This window comes from Equus quagga, chromosome 8 (assembly GCF_021613505.1).
Source record: "Equus quagga isolate Etosha38 chromosome 8, UCLA_HA_Equagga_1.0, whole genome shotgun sequence".
NCBI lineage: Eukaryota > Metazoa > Chordata > Mammalia > Perissodactyla > Equidae > Equus > Equus quagga.
Genome location: NC_060274.1, coordinates 98,824,915 through 98,842,406, shown reverse-complemented (window position 1 = coordinate 98,842,406; position 17,492 = coordinate 98,824,915). Strand labels below are relative to the sequence as shown.

General features: G+C 41.9%; 1 protein-coding gene across 5 annotated transcripts in view; it reads right to left on the bottom strand.

Moving 5' to 3' along the window:
• The window catches only part of ST7 (suppression of tumorigenicity 7), a 250,766-nt gene that overhangs the window by 232,549 nt on the left and 725 nt on the right, over positions 1 to 17,492 (bottom strand). The window lies entirely within an intron of this gene.

Below are 17,492 nucleotides of genomic sequence, written 5' to 3'. Positions count from 1 at the left end.
CCTCTGACCACTGCTACACAACTCCGCCTCTGACCACTGCTACACAACTCCATTTCCCTGGCTAGTCCCAGCCTGCAGCACGACACTTACTAATATCATTTAAGTTCTCCCTTTGGACTGACAATAGTAAATCTTTGTTTTCTCATGGTAGCTGGACCATTTTCAAGCAAGCCTTGAATTTAGATCTCCTCCAACTTGAACAGTAACAGGTTGTCTGTCTTATCTTTTTTAAGTATCTTATTACTCCTCTCCATCACATATATTCTCATGGTAAAAACTAAAAATGCTCATTTTTAAGAATTAAAGTTCCTTTAACTGTCCTTTAAAATTTACCGGAAATTGTACATTATTTTCTGCAGGCAAGCAAAAAAAAAAAAAGGTTGTGTAAAACCCAAACATTTTTAGGAATTCTTTTATAGCCAAAAGCAATTAATGTCTGTATATCTTTGCTCAAGCTTAACTAATGCTATGTTGTCATCGCTTCTGTACTTTCCCTCCAAGAATGTGACTGTTCAAATAGTGTAAAAGAAAGAAAAAGTTTATTCTTAAGATAATGACTTTCTCCAACTGATTACATTTGCTATAAGATCTTTTTATATTGCATTTTCAGACTTTTACTGAACGATAATGAACATACAACTCCAAGTTTAGAAAAAAAACTGAGAAGCAAGTTTCTAATATTTAAAAATTGTAGTTTTATCATTCACACATCATCTCTCAAATATAAGGGTGCCATTTAAAAGATTCTCTTTGCTAAAAGAGCCGAATAAGCTAAGAAAAAATTTTCTCTCTAAACCATAATGTCAGGTACTCTGAGCCTGAACTGAGAAAAGTATAATTTATTTTGTCTTATTTTAAATAAAAGATATCAATGACAAAGGATAGGAATTCCCCTCTTCCTCAGGCAAAGCCGGAGGGAAAAGTACAAAGCAGATCACAGCATTCTTACTATATGACACTATAGGAATCTAAATGTATGTCACAGAAGGGGCACCAAATGAGTAAGTGGGTCTAATAAATTGCAAAACACCCCAAGAGCATCATTTATTACTTCTATTAGTAATGCTCCATAAACAGCATATATCAACTATATGAAAAAGATCAATTTGGTAGGGAAGTAAATTTCATTCTCTAATTCCCAAGAGATTAGAAACTGGAAAAGCTTAACAAAGGGAAGAACTGTAAGCATTCTGCTATTAGCTATTGCTAATCAAGTAACATTTTAGAATGGAATTACAACTGACTCCAAAACAAAAAACCCTGACTCTAGATCACACATAAATCCAGACCCAAAGTGCTTATTTTCAAAAACCACTTTTTTTTTTAAGGCTTTTATGCCTCAGAGTGTTTCAACTGTTTGTGCTATTTTAAATTGTTAAACTTGTTTATAAAAAACAAATAGTCCTTGTTCATTGAGCTAAGAGATTCCTTTAAAGTCCTCAATAGGCTTGCTCAAAATTTCCGAAAGACTAACACTCAACCAAGATCCACTATTAGATTTTAAAGATTTTATTTTTTCCTTTTTCTCCCCAAAGCCCCCCCGTACATAGCTGTATATCTTTAGTTGTGGGTCCTTCTAGTTGTGGCATGTGGGATGCCGCCTCAGCGTGGCCTGACAAGCAGTGCCATGTCCACACCCAAGATTCGAACCGGCAAAACCCTGGGCCGCCGAAGCAGAGCACCACTCCGCCACAGGGCTGGCCCTAAGATTTTAAAGTCAACTTCGAAATAAAATCAGGGTTCTCCACAGAGTATCCTTGTAACCAGTACACTTTAAGTTTCCTAAAATTTAGAGAGGAAAAAATGCTTTCTCAGATAAATGTTGCCTGATTTTGCTGAGAGATTAAGTAACTGCAATTAAACAGTGACTCCTCTGGCCACAGTTAACATGAAGTAGCGATCGAGCTAACCAGGCCTATCAGTTTCTTATTTTAGCTCAGTAGGTAGTGCAGGAATGCCTGCTATATTTGAACGACTGGTAACAGTAACACATGAGCAACTGTCCTGCTCCACTGTAACATTAAAAATGAATTTCAATTTCAATGCTTATTCTCTCTCTTTTAAAAACTCTTTATAGATATCTTTACAACAACATCTCAAATGTAATAAGGATATTGGGAGAGTGCGTTTCATATTTACAACAAACAGACATCCAGTACTGTGGTTACAAAGAATCCAATAACTCATCATCCTGTTTAGAGCAATTCTTGGGTATTCTTTAGAAAGAATATCCGGGATAAATGAGATCTTGTTATATATTCCAATCTGTCATTTCACTGGGACAGACAAAGCCTATAGAATACAAGCTTCTAGAGAAACAATCTACTATAATGCCTTAGATTGAAATAGCAGTTTACAGTCCACAAAGCACTTTCTCATTTTACCATCTCATATGAAGTTGCATTCCAGTCAAGGGACCAATTCTATCACCAGGCTGGAAAGCCAAAGGCAACTATCTCAACCATACAAATATTCATTGTGCCTATTACAGTCTATTTCAGAAGTATAAACACTCCTTAAGTTGTGGTATTTGTCCAGTTGCACACTTTATGCCAATCCCATTCCAGCCCCACATCTGGACAATCACTGAGCTGTCCCGAACCAACTGACCGGTCACGTATATACCACACTATCCCTTCTTCCCCTCTGTGTTCTCCTGCTCTGAATTCCTCCATTAGCTCTACCTCAGGCAATCACCTCTGAATACACAGGAATGCTCTTTTTCCTCCCTTGTCTTTGAACTCTTGCCCCAACTGTCTCAGAAGAATCCTTCTCTCTCTCTGAGTTTCAGTTGCAAGGCAAATAATAAGCTCAGCCTTGAGTGCTGAGTGTTAGCAATACTCCCTCTGAACCAAGAGAAAAAAAAACCTTAGGTGGTGAAGTGAAATAAGAAAAGGACCACCAGTGCCATCAATCTTGGAAAGCCTTAAAAACACTCAAAGTAATCCATAATCCATGCATTCATCTTTTCAAGCATCATCACTGAGCAATGACCAGATAATGGAAATACAAAGATGAAAACATCACAGTCCCTGCTGTCAAGCTCTTCTAAGTATACTATAGAAATAACCCCTTCCAAAAGTCTCCACCAAGGTCTTGTCGTAATTAATAAATTTGGCTACTTTCCCATCAAAATACATTTTTAAATGTGTTCACTTGTATTGCTTCTTTGAATAGTACATCCAGTATTATAACAGTACTCACTTTGCTTTGAAAAGTTTTTATTCCACATGTACAAAGAGAGAATCAGCTATATAACTATTTAAACAGGATATAAACAGACTTTTGTGGACAAGCCCGGGAAGCATACCAACCAATGATAAAGTAGGCAGCACAGAACCTGGCTCATGTAAGAACTCAATAAAAGTTAATTCCTCATCCCTTCCTAGTTCTAATCAACACGTTTACATTCAATCTTATTTTTAAGATACGGCTTCTACCATGCATGGCCTTTGCTCATATGGAGCAAAATATACCTGGAAGCATTTGTGAACAAGGCAGTATATTAGAGGATGTTAATTGTTCAGCACAGAAAACAAGTGCAGAAACTGGGAGGAAAATAACTGACATGAGATTATATGTCCAAATAGTAATTGATAAGAATAATGCAACTTCAATTTTACAGGCACCTGCCTCTCCAAATGAATGAATAAACAAACCAGTGGATGAATGAATTAACTAATGACTGAACACAGTTCAGAGTCAGTGAAACGGGCTAGAACAACCAGGTATACAATATATAGCTGCCAATAGTATTTACTAGCTATGCTCAGGGCTCAATGCTAAAAGCTACCTCACTTAGAGTTCAAAATAAAACTAGGAAATAGAGATTACTCTCCTCATCTTATAAATGAGGAAAGAGTCTTTTACAAAGTAATTTGCCCAAAGTTTACAGTCTACAAAGTACTTTCTTTGTAGTACATAGTACTTTATGGAGAAAAAATATGCCAGAAAAATTGGCGATAAAGCAAATTTCTATAATGCTAAAACTATTTTCACCCTGGCTTCTCATACAAACTTAGAAATGGTTTCTACAGTTAGTGGGAGGAATATGTAAATACACAAACTTAAAATTGTGCTTAATTATTTCTAATCAATTCAAATTATGCTTCTGTGTGTTAGGTTTCATAATGCCTGACAATATTGTTCTGAAAAATTTCTCAACCAAATCTTCCTTCTATTACCCTATGCTTCCCTACATACAAGAACTTTTTCCATGTCGTAAAATCCTAAGCCCCATCCTCACAGGTAATATGAGGCCCTAAACTCCACAAATCCCTATGTTTGAAGTTCCAGTTTATGTTACACAAACTGGCTCCTAATGCTATCAAGTTTTGACTCTTAACATTCTTTATAATAAATTTACTTTACAATATGGACCAGAAGGATAGCCTTCCTTAAATTCTACCCCTAAAAAATGGATCAAAGCATACTAATATTTTGGAACATCAGTAGACATTTCAGGGTAATCTTTATACATTACAGTCGGTAAACACAACTCTTCAATCTCTTAGAAACAACTACGTGATAGATTCCAAAATCATTTCCTAAAGGACAGTATTACTGGTGAGTCATCACAACCAATTGACACAGTTTCTCATTCATTTAACAAATACATACTGAGCACACGTTAGGCCCAAACACTCACTGCTCAAGATCCTGGGGATACACATGTGGAAATCAATAAACAGAAACCTCATTAAAATAGAGTGGGGGGGCTGGCCCTGTGGTCAAGTGGTTAAGTTCACACACTCTGCTTCAGCGGCCCAGGGTTTCCCTGGTTTGGATCCTGGGCACAGACCTGGCACTGCGCATCAGGTCAAGCTGAGGTGGCGTCCCACATAGCACAACCAGAAGGGCCTACAACCAGAATATATAACTATGTATTGAGGGGCTTTGGGGAGAAGAAAAAGAAGAAAAAAATAAAGATTGGCATCTGAGCTAATATCTCTTGCCAATCTTCATTTCTTTTTCTTCTTCTTCTCCCCAAAGCCCCCCAGTACATAGTTGTATATTCTAGTTCTAGGTCCTTCCGGTTGTGCTATATGGGATGCCACCTCAGCATGGCCTGATGTGCGGTGCCAGGTCCATGCCCCGGATCCGAACCAGCAATAACCTGGGCCGCAGAAGCAGAGCACACAAACTTAACAACTTGGCCACAGGCCAGCCCCACAATCTTTAAAAAAAAAAAAAAAAATGGAGTCAGGAGGCCAAAAAGGGGGAATTCTCATGCCCTATGTCCATGGCAGAGCCCAACAGAAAGAAGACTTTTTCTTTTTGACCTGCAAAGAAGTTCAGCGAAGGAGAGACTATAACAACTCACCCAACGAAAAGCCACCACGCCTCGAAATCCCAGTCTCCTTCAAGGGACTCTTGGTTTACAATAGCCCTCCCAACTTCCTCTTCCCCTCTATACAAGTTTCTCCTCCCCTTGCTGCTCCAGGGCTGGTACATGGCTTGCCACGGTTGCAGGTCCCGAAATGTAATTCTTTGCTGATGCCGAATAAACCCATTTTTGCTGGAGAAATAACTGGCTGTCTATTTGTTCAAGGTCAACATTTTGATGGTCCTTACAGAGATCCAGAAAAGACTCCTGATGATTCCAAGGCTGGTGAGCACACAAGTGAGTTACCGACAACTGAGCCCACTGAGCTCACTGCTTCTCTTGCCCACCCTGGAGTTCGAGGGTTAAGTCTTTTTACTGGATCCGAACTTCTGCCTTCTTTGTGTTTGAGGCTCTCCAGGCTTTATTCCAGATCTAGTTCAAGGCCTCGTCCTTTTCTGGTTAAAGCCTTGTTTGCCTGCAAGAACTCACGTGGCACTTTGGCCTGACTCTTTGATCCAGGCTATTCCTTGGAACCGCGCTGGCCTTTGGTCCAATTCCTTTTGAAAATGGACTGTATCTACTGAAACTGTGCTAGCCTTCAGTCTGACTTTCAGACTGTCTCATTGGAACTGTGCCGGTCCAGCCTTTGGCCTGACTCTCTTGGGGACAGACTGTTCTTTTGGAACGGGGTAGATCAACCTTCAGTCCACCTTAATGAACAGGACTGTTCCCTCAGAACTGGTTGGTAGTAAGCCTGCAGGCTGTCTGAGCTGTTCAAGCTGTTTGAATTGCAAGCTGTCAAAGCTGTTTGAGCTGGTTAGGCTGTTTGAGAATTATTCCTGTGCTCTAGAGAAAAACCTCTAAGAAGGGATCCCAGTTACCTAAATATTTTGAAGGCACGCCCCCCTACAGGGATTCTGGCCAATTTTATGTTTAAAAACTGGTCATTCCTCATGTGCGTTTCTAACTAAATGGACCAATCCAACCAAAAGTAATTTAGAACACCAATGGCCATTGTGGGGACCTTTTGAACTCCTCAAACTTACTTTTCTTAAAACTGAATTTGATAACCATAGCTCTATAATTTCCACAACTGATTGGAACATCTATTTTGATTGCTATCTTGAGGCTTCCAAATGTTATCAGGAGTTTAAAATTGCCTCTCTGCAAAATAAAATGTTAAGATTAATTGAAGTGAAACAATTAAAAAAAGATAAAGTGGCTCCTGAGGCCTCACGTTCCCCTTCCCGGCTTCTCTGTCTCAGTCTCCGCTTCCAGTACCCTCCACCTCCTTCCTGTCTGTGCCCGGTGTACACCTCCTCCATACCCTCAGTTCCCCCATACCAACTCTCTCGCCAAACTGCCCCTTTTCCCTGAACTTCTCCCCACTCTCTCTTCCTCTTAACCTATCAGAACTTGTCCTTTTAAAATTAAGCCTTCTGAGGATCCAAATGCTAAACCCTTAATTTCTTACACTCCCTGGATTAAAGCTAAAGTGAGAGCCATAGTGAAAGATTTTCTTAAAGAAACAGAAGATCCTCACAGATTTGCTGAGGAATTTGATATAGTCATCCGAACTTATCATCCTGGTTTCTCTCACTCATATCAGTTAGTTCATATGCTTGTCAGTAAAGGCCAGGCCCAGGGTTGAATGTAAACCACTAACTGAGAAAATCCTGAAAGGTCTCTAGAACTACAACCAAGAGACCAGCTGCTGACCTGTTGTATGATGGGTCCATCACTAAACGACTTCATCAGGCAATTCCTAGGGCTTTCCCAAAGCCCAGTGACTCGAACAAAAGTCAGGCTTATGCACAAAAACCTGATGAACCTGTTTGTGACTGTTATAATCAACTTTCAGACTGCTTTTAAAGAAAATTCTTGTCTTCCTTCAGATGTAGATTCCACCCGGGTAGCTTTTAACTCTATGTTTATTAAACGGCTGAACGGGGACCTTCCCTTCTAGTAAACAGGACCAGGATGGAATGGGAAACTATGTCCTCTCCAGATTTAGTTAATCTGGCAAACAGTTCTCTCATACCTAAAAGAAAGACTGCTAAAATTCTTAATCTTCAACTCCAGCAAATGAAGGACCCTAAACAAAACCAAAAACCTAGTTTCTGCTCTTATTGCAAAGAGCCAGGACATCGGAAAAGAGATTGTTACAAATTTCGGTGCTTCTAGAAGGGCCTTCAGCCCTCTAACCAGCCTTTCCAACATCCTCCAAATTCTCAGTGACAGGGCTCGGAGGAACTACGAGGGCTCTTCTCAATCCTCCCTCTTGACTGGCTTGGAGAAACATTTCTCTAGATTGGAGACATGTCTCTTTCTGTCCTGACACCTCAGCCACAGTGTCGGCGCTCAACCCCACTACTACAAAGCAGCCCCTGCCTTGGAGTACTAAAGCAGTTCAAAGAGCGGGATTCCTAATAAACATCAAAACGCTCTTGTCTCTGAAGCTAGTCCCTTCTGTTTAGGCCCTTTGAGAGACACACCCTTTTCTCCGTAGTTCCTCCACCCCATTCATTTATTAGGCTGATACTTCTTGGAAAACTATCATGCTGGATTTCTTTCTCTCAAAAGGGGGAAATAATTCTAGAATTTGACAGTAGCCATCAAAACAGTCAGCCAGGTGAATTAAAGGACCCTTTTGACATCTTTTATTTCCTCCATTTCTGATGATACTAGAGCTGATTCTGGAAACACTGATCATTTGTCCCTATTAAATCAGCTACCACCCTCCTTATGGGCAAAATCTTCAACTGATATTGGTAAAATTCACAGTATACTTCCCATCAAGATGCAAAGAGATCCCTCAAAACCTCTCCCTAAAATTAATCAATACCTATAAACGAAGAAGCTCTTCAAGGTATAAAGCCCATAACAGAGGATTACAAGGCTCAGGGCCTCTTTATCCCTTGTACTAGTCCCTGTAATACTCCTATTTTATTTGTGAGAAAACCCACTGGCCAAGGGTGGAAGCTTGTCCACGACCTCCAAGCAATAAACCATACTGTTATCCCTCAAGACCCTGTTGTTTCTAACCCTCACACACCACTAACATCCATTTCCACTGGAAGCAAATTCTTTATGGCAATTGATTTATGCAGTGCATTCTTTAGTATTCCAGTTGATGAAGCCGGCCAATATCTTTTTGCCTTCACTTGGGAAGAAAAACAATTCACCTAGACAGTAACGCATCAGGGTTTTACTGAGAGCCCTTTTTATTTCTCACGAATCCTGATGGCTGATCTGGATGAGAGGAAGTGCCCTAGGTTCTACTTTGTTGCAATATATGGACAATTTGCTTCTTTGCTCTCCCTCCCAAATTTCCTCACAGGAGACAGCATCCGCTTGCTAAAGCTTTTAGCCTTAAAGGGACACAAGGTGGCCAAAGAGACATTGCAGTTGGCCCAAACCTAGGTTCAATATTTAGGGCATCTTATATCAGAACAAGGGCTGCATCCTGATCCAGATAGGCTTCACGGTGTCCTAAGTTTCCCCAAACTAAGCATCAACTGTGAGATCTCCTCAGGCTAACTGGTTATTGCTGAAATTGGATTCCAAATTTCTCTTGTGGTCAAACCTCTGTATGTTTTACTAACAACCACCCCAACCCAATTTTATGGGAAGAACAGGACAACACAGCCTTCAAAGCCTTTTTAAAGGAGAGTTTGACGAACCCACCTGCCCTTGGACATTCCAATTATCAGATTCCCTTTTTTCCTTTTTGTATATGAAAAGGAAGGGAATGCCCTTGAGGTACTCACTCCAAAACACGGGCCCACCATCAACCCACAGGGGTCAGCCACTGGACCCTGCGGCAGAGATACCCCCCCTTGACTTAGAGCCATGACTGCCACTGCCCTTTTGGTTAAGGCCACCAAGGAAAAAGATGTGGGATCCCCTTTAACCATTTTTGTATCTCATGCTATGGAAGCCCTCCTGAATTCTCATCACACTCAACATACTTCAGTCAGCCACCTCACCTCCTACAAAATCCTTTTGTTAACTGCTCCTCACATAACTCTTTTACACTATTATAACTTTAACGTGCTACTCTTCTCCCCTCCATTACTGATGAAGTCCCTCATGACTGCTTAATGCTAACGGATCACCTCCTGACTCCTCGTGCTGATCTGTAGGAAACTCCTTTGGGTAATGCCAACTTCTCATGGTTTACTGAGGATTCTTATTTAGAGGTGACAATGGCAAATATTGTACTGCATATGCTATTGAAACTCCTTTTGATATTGTTAAGGCAGCACCTTCACCTATGGCTACTTCGGCCCAATAGGCTGAATTATATGTACTTAGACGGGCTTGTACGTTAGCCAAGGGCAAATCTGCCAAGGTTCATACTAACAGTGGATATGCTTTTAATGTAGCTCATGATTTCAGAATGCTGTGGAAGCAACGTGGCTTCCTTACTGCCAGCAAAAATAAAATTTAAAATGGGCCCTATGTTCAGGAATTATTGGATGCTATACTTTTACCAGCCACTTGAGCTATTATTAAGATCCCAGGGCATTCTAAACTTGACTCTCTGGAAGCTAAAGGAAATCACTTTGCTGATATTTCCACAAGGAATGCCACCCTTAAAGGAACCAACAGCAGCCAAGCCTCTGTCAGTGTCCAAAGGGATATTCCCCAAATGATAACTTAGAAAAGCTGACTAGAGAGGCCCAACAACTGGCCTCGGAAAAGGAAAAACAAGATTGAAGGTTCATCGACTGTTGGTTTGATAAAAAGATAAAGCTCTGGTTTGGACCAAATTACAATCCAGTCCTATCAGAGACTCTAAAATTCCCACTCCTCACCACTGTACATGCATCAAACCATTGGTCTACTGACAAAATGACACCATTCATAAATCAATATTGGTGGGGAAATATTAAAAAGGCTGCAAAAAGTGCTTATCCTACTTGTCCCATTTGTCCAAAATACAACCCAGGGAAGCCAGTTTGTACTGCTCCCAGACATTTAAACTGCCTAATGGACCATTTGAGGTTTGGCAAATGGATTTCACACAACTTCTCCCATCTCATGGATATAAACACATTTTAGTCATGGTCTGTAAGTTTTCTCACTGGACTAAAGCCTTCCATTGCAGACAGGCTACTGCCTTGTCTGTGGCTAAAGTCATTTTGGAAAAGATTATCCCTACCCGGGGAACTCCTCTCAAACTTCATAGGGACCGAGGAACCCATTTTACTGGTCAAGTACTTCCACAAGCCTGTGCTGTTCGGCCAGTTTTACAACACTTTCACTACGCTTACCACCGTCAATCCTATGGTTTATTCAATGCCTTACAGCGTTACTAAGACTCAATTGGCAAAATCTGTAGATAACCTCCAAATACCTTGGCCAAAATTACTGCTGTTGGTGCTTCTCAATCTCAGATCCATCCCCTCTGGAACTCATAAACTCTCACCCTTGGAGACAGTCACAGGACGCCCAATGCAGTTGGCTCCTGCCTCTTTTGACCCATACCCGATAAAAGGAGATATACTCCAAAATGCAAAGACCTAATTGCTTCTAATGAAAATGACCGTGTTCTGGTAGAGCTGTCTTTTCATAGAGCACTCCAGGGAGAGAGAGACCTTAAGCATCACGCCTTGCAAACTGGAGATTTTGTCTATTGGAAAAAACACCTCCAGAAGGACTCTCTTCAACCTCACTGGAAAGGCCCCTACCAGGTACTGTTACCTAACTCTTGTGCCGCAAAACTCCAGGGAATAGACTCTTGGATTCACATGACACACCTGAAGAAAGCACCAAACCCTGGCTAGACATGCACATCATCCAGTGACTTAAAAGATTTCTCAGAATTGAAGCAGACACCATCCAGTGAGACAGCTTTCTCGAATGTCTGGACCAGGTCTGTTGGAATTTTGTCTGTCAAACCTTTGATGATGACATAACACTTCAGACAATTTCCAATGCCCACGACTTGATAACATATGGACTTTAGAGTACCTGAGCGTTCTTTTTACTTCTCCTTGTCACTCAAATGTGGCACAAGAGGTTTCCAATCTGTGCACCTTCCCTCTGACATGGGACATGACACCCAGGAAAGGTCCTTCCTGGCACCAAGAGACAAAAGACTGCTGAAACCAGAATAACCTGACTCTTGATCAGTGATTCTTTCAGAGAAATATCTTGATCAAAAAGGAAAAATGTGGAAATTGATAAACGGAAACTTCATTAGAATGGAGTCAGGAGGCCAAAAGGGGGAGTTCTCATATCCTATGTCCATAGCAGAGGCCAAGAGGAAGAAGAAAGACTTCCTCTTGTTGACCTGCAAGAAGCTCAGCCTATAAGAGACTACCACAACTCAACCAATGAAAAGCCACTACACTTCGAACTCCCAGTCTCCTCCAATGAACTCTTGGTTTACAATAGCCCTCTCCACTTCCTCTTCCCCTCCATAAAGGAGTTTCTCCTTCCCTTGCTGCTCAGGACTGGTACATGGCCTGCCATGGTTGCAGATCCCAAACTGCAATTCTTTGCTAATCCCAAATAAATCCATTTTTGCTAGAGAAATAATTGGCTGTCTGTTTGTTTAAAGGAAAAACACAATGAGACAAAACAAGACAAACAAGGTCCCTACTGTTGTGGAGTTTACAGTCACATGGGGGACAACTACGAAAATGCAATAAATAAATAAACAAGAACTGTATCAAACAGTGCTGAGTGCTATGCAGATAATTTAAATCTGGTGATATTACAGTAACTAGATGGTCATTTTAGACTGGGTCATCACTCAAAGCCTCTCAGAAGAAGTGAATTTAAGCACAGATGTGAACAGTAAGAAGAATATTGTGCAAAAATCAAGTAGGAAAGCATTCCGAGTGGAGGGCACAGCTAGCGCAAAAGCCATGAGGGCAGGAACAAACAAGGTATGTTTAAGAATGAGAAAGAATCACATGTCTGGAGGGTAATGACCTCGAGAAAGAGTGGTGTAAATTCAGATACAAGGGGTAGGAAGGGGTCAGAACATCAGACTATGTGACCCAGGGTAATATATTTGGATATTATTTTCAGTGAGATGGAAAGCCACTGAAGGAAGCCACATAAAATCTGGAGTTGTAGCCACTAAGAATTAGAGTCCAAACTGGAAAAAACATATACATCCATTGAGTCCATGTATTTGCTTGGTTCTACCCTCTGCATTCAGTGAAATTTATCCCAAGGCACTGAAATGGAATCCTAGAGCTAGAAAGAATTTTAAGGAATATAAAGCTATCATTGTACATGTATGGAAACTGAGGGCCTGAGGAAAAAAGCATCATTCAGATTGCTTCATTAATGGCTGAGAGAAATGTCTCCAAAAATAAGTAAGGGCAACTAAGATGTCTGGAATATATCCTAAACTCAAAGCTGACGTTAATCAGAAAATTGTCCTTTTCATGTGTTCGTAAACTAGACCACCATGAATGAGATGCATACGACCCATCATAGAATTTACGTTTTTGTGACAGCTTCTGACCTCGATCTAAAGCTGAAAAGTTAAATGAAGCACATACCTAGTAATGTCTTTAACCAATTCCATTGTTCCAAATCCCAACTGACGGTACACCACAACTTGGAGATTCATTCATCCAGTGAATGGTAAGGAACTAATATGAGCAAGGAATTATACTGGAAAATGAAGAACTCAGAGCCTAGGAGAAGCTATAAAACATGTATACAGCAAGACACACACACACACACACCTATAACTCATGCAAGGTAAAAACTGTCTACATGCTTCTCAGATAATGTACTGTGAAAGTTGGAGGAAATATCACCTTCAGTTGAAAGCATCAGAAGGCAGCATGCAAGTTAATCCCTGAAGGATGGGTGGGATTCACAAACGGGGAGAACATTTTAAACAGGCAGAGCAGGGGCAAAAGACCTAAGTAAACTGGAACCAGGCACTTGAGACGAGAAATCCAGAGTATTAACTAAATTTAGAGCAACTATTTACAATACTAAAATACTCAAAATTGAGCTGACCTAAAGTTATGTATCATTTCAGTTCAGTGATGTAAGATCTGTATTTATCATCTTAACACAAAAAAAGTTTTATAATAAAAACAACCTTAAGCCTAGGTCAGACTATTGCATTTGCTTTCCAGATGGAATGAAACATGATTTCAAAGGTCTTTGAGCACCTGCTTTTCAGGAAACAGAAAAAGAATCGGAAAATCACTTAAGTTGCTTGGTGCAAAAATGGCAAAGGTGCACATTCTAAGAAAAGGTGTTATCATGCAGTGAGGTTTTTTTGGTTTTTTTGTGTGTGTGCCAGGAAGATCGGCCCTAAACTAACATCTGTTGCCAATCTTCCTCTTTTTGCTTGAGGAAAATGGTCCCTGAGCTAACATCTGTGCCAATGTTCCTCTATTTTGTATGTGGGATGCTGCCACAGTGTGGCTTAATGAGCGTTGCATAGTTCCACACCCAGGATCCCAACTCATGAATCCTGGGCCACCGGAGTGGAGCACGTGACCTCAACCACTATGCGACAGGGCCACCCCAATCGTGCAGTGTTTTAAATTCAGCATGTAAAACCTCAGAACAGAGGGTAGATGAGAAAGTGCTATCAACACCACAGTATAAAGTAAGTGGTTTTTTTTTTTTAAAGATTGGCACCTGAGCTAACAACTGTTGCCAATCTTCTTTTTTTCTCTGTTTTTTCTCCCCAAATCCCCCCAACACATAGTTGTATATTTTTTTTTAGTTGTGGCATGTGGTACGCCGCCTCAGCATGGCCTGAGAGTGGTGCCATGTCCACGCCCAGGATCCAAACCAGCGAAACCCAGGGCTGCTGAAGCGGAGCAGGTGAACTTAACCACTCGGCCACGGGGCCGGCCCCAGTAAGTGTATTTTTTAAAGACTAATCTATTCTATTGTTTTTCTTGAATAATATCCTGCATGACTGCTCCTATCTACAATTAATATTCTGCCCTTCTGGAAAAGCATTGTTTTAGGATATGAATTCACTTGAAAACTGACAAGTAGTAATATAATTCATGTTTTTTTTTTAAATCTTGTTAAAGTTCATTCTATTTTCAGTAAATCATGGAATTATTTTAACACTCTTATCAACTCAAGGGCAGAACGTCAAAAATCAATTTTCAAAGCTAACCAGTGTGTTCTATTCTTAATATGTTTGTTTTCTCCCTTGTCCTTCTTAAAATTCATTTTTCATTGTAAGATTTGGTTACCTATATGAAGTTTTCTCTGTGTGGTCTAAGAGAATACTGTGGAATTCTTTTAACTTTATCCCTAAATGGCACAAGCTCAATGCAATGAAGGTCAAGCAAACCCAGATGCTGACAGTAGGGAAGTAGAACAATGAAACTAAGGCACACCATGAAAAGAACCTTAGAAGTATTTTTACTTGGAAAATTATACATACTACATATGTATGTAAATTATACATACTAGCGTTGTTCAATTAAAGTCCTTTTCTTATATTGTTTTAACTTCCACATGATTCAGTTGTCTGAATCTGACCTGCACTTCCACATCCTCGTGCATTTGTTTGGGAGGCCCACCCTCTGTGTCCCTAAGTCAGAACCACGGACTTCTCCTCATCCTCAAGGTTCAGTTGAAGAGAAGCCTTGCCCTGCTCCACTTCGCATTATAGGAAGTTGCACCCATGTTGTAAACCCCTTATTTAGCCTGAGTTTTGCAAACTTGTGTATCTTTCCCATCACAGCACCTGTCACAGTGCCCTATGCATAGGAGGCATTCAAGAAATTTTAAAAAACAAACTGGGTTAAGCACATTTACCACAAAATATGATCACATGAGATTAGATATATCAAAGTTGTCACAGGTAATCAAGCTATTGAGAACACGCCAAGTAGATATTCAAAACAACTCTGGAACATTTTTTACCAAATTCCACAATCTTACAAGTGCAGAGCTGGGCCTGTATCATGGAAGCCCTGACTCCTCCTGCTGCCTCACCCGTCTGCCTCACTGTGATAGCGTCCTCAGCTTCCCTGAGGAAGGAGGCCCGCACCACCCGCAGCTCCCTAAAAGCAGCTCTAGACTCGGCTGCCTCTCCAGGGACACCTTCACCGTCACAGGAAGAGCAAGCACCATAGGTTTAGGAACTGCAAAATGAGTCCCATGAGAACCCACTTAGATTTCCCTGCAAGGGGAAGTTCCACCATGGGAGGGCCCAGTGACCCCACTCCTCCTACCTTCTCACAGAAATAGCAGAGAGGTGGCTGCTCTCTGTGTGCTTCTCCTTTCACCTTCCTTTATGACTAAAATGTGCATAAAACCACACTGAAAACAGAAGTCCAAGAGTCACTAGGGAAAACAGCCTCAGGCTCCCTCTATCACATGTCTGGTGAGGTTCAGCCCAGATGGCACGCTCATCTTTATATTTTCTCTATCTTTTATAAGCTCAGTGAGAAATGGCCCTATACAAATCAACAAAGGTATCTGTGAGACACGCTGGATTTAAAGCTGCTGGGAGATCTAAGTATTTTCTTCCTTGAAAACTACACATTTTCCCAGTAGGTATTTTGCTTCTTGCCAGTTCTGCATAAAGCATTGGTATGTGGCACTTACGGGCACATGCACACATATACACACACCAAGGATTATTCAACCTACTTTAAGAAAGCGGTAAACAAAATGTGTGTTCCAAAATAAAAATTTTTAATGTGTATTAAATGACAAATGCATTTTTTAAAACCCTACAATGAATTTTTTGGAAGAAAAAAATCAAACCCACTTATCAATAAATATAGGATTACCTTACCACATATATTCAAACAACTTCTTAAAGTTAGAGGACTTCGGGATTAGAGGGTATCTTGGAGGTATATTTGCCTAAAGCAAGGAAGACAGTATTGTGACAAGCAGCCACTCTAAGAGATGAACAGCCACAAAGCCACGGTCCCTGAGATAACTGAATCCAAGGGCTGAGCAGCACCTATTAAAGTAGTAAGATGACTCTAAGGTGCAAAATCCTATCTGCCTCCAAGGGATACTATGAAATAAATGTAAATAGAACATGAGTTTAAGTGAAAGTAATCAAGATGTCTGAGGTATAGTGTTTAAAAGCAAAATTGTCTAATAAAATCAGTATATTATCTCAAGTGTTCTAAACATTGTTTTAGTGCAGTTTAAACAACACACAGGAAAACGCATTTCCAGACGTGGACTCCCAGAGAACGTAAATCACATACTAGGGAGAATATACATATATATACACACACGTATTACCTATACATACACATATATATTCAGGACTGTAAGGACTTCCCAAAGCACTGTGAAATTTTTTTTTTAAAACCCATCTAACTTGAGTGCGACCTCTATTTCTACACTTCAAGGACTGCAACCCTTCCCGCAAAATATACTTCGTGTTTCTGAATTGTCTCTGGCGTGTTACAGGTGGTGTGGGTTTTCCCTGTGGTTGCTTTTCCAGGATTCAGTTGGCCGCTCGCAGGTTTATTAACATCCTGTTCCAATTACCCTCTGCAGTTCCGACCGCGGACCCGAGCCTCGGGGGGCTCCCGCGCATGTGGAGCTTTCTCTAGGCTTCTGGACGGGACGAGCGAGTAGAGCCTCATGCCGGGGGAGAACGGGGACAGAGCCCTGAAAAGCCCCATACATTCCCGACTCCCCTCTCTCCTTTTGTCCCGTTGACACTCGGTTTGCTAACCTGACACGTCATCCACACCCCTGATGGCACCTTCGGGAATCCCTCTCCCGGTCTAATCAGCGCAACGCGGCCCTCCCTGCCAACCCGAGGGCTCAAGCCGGGGCCCCCGGGGGGCGCCTCCAGGCAGTCCCGGGGCCCGGCCGGGGTCGGCTCCTTTTGGGGGCCTCCCCGCAGGCAGCGTCCCGGGGGCGCCCGCGGCCGGCCGGGTCCCACGGCACTTCGGACGTTGGCCACGCCAGCCGAGGGCGGTGGGGAAGGCCACGGGCCGCCTCCAGGGAGCCCTTGCCGGTCGCGCGCACACCCTGAGGGGCGGCCGCGGGGACTCCCTCCCTGCCGACATGCGTCCGCCCCCGTCGCCGCCGCCGAGCCCGGGAGGGCGGCCGGCCCGGGCCGAGACGCTGTCGCCGCCTGCTGGGCCCGCCTCGCGGCGTGTGCGCGGCGCGGCTCCTCGTCCGAGGGGCCGCGGGGCCGGGCAGGCCGCCGGCC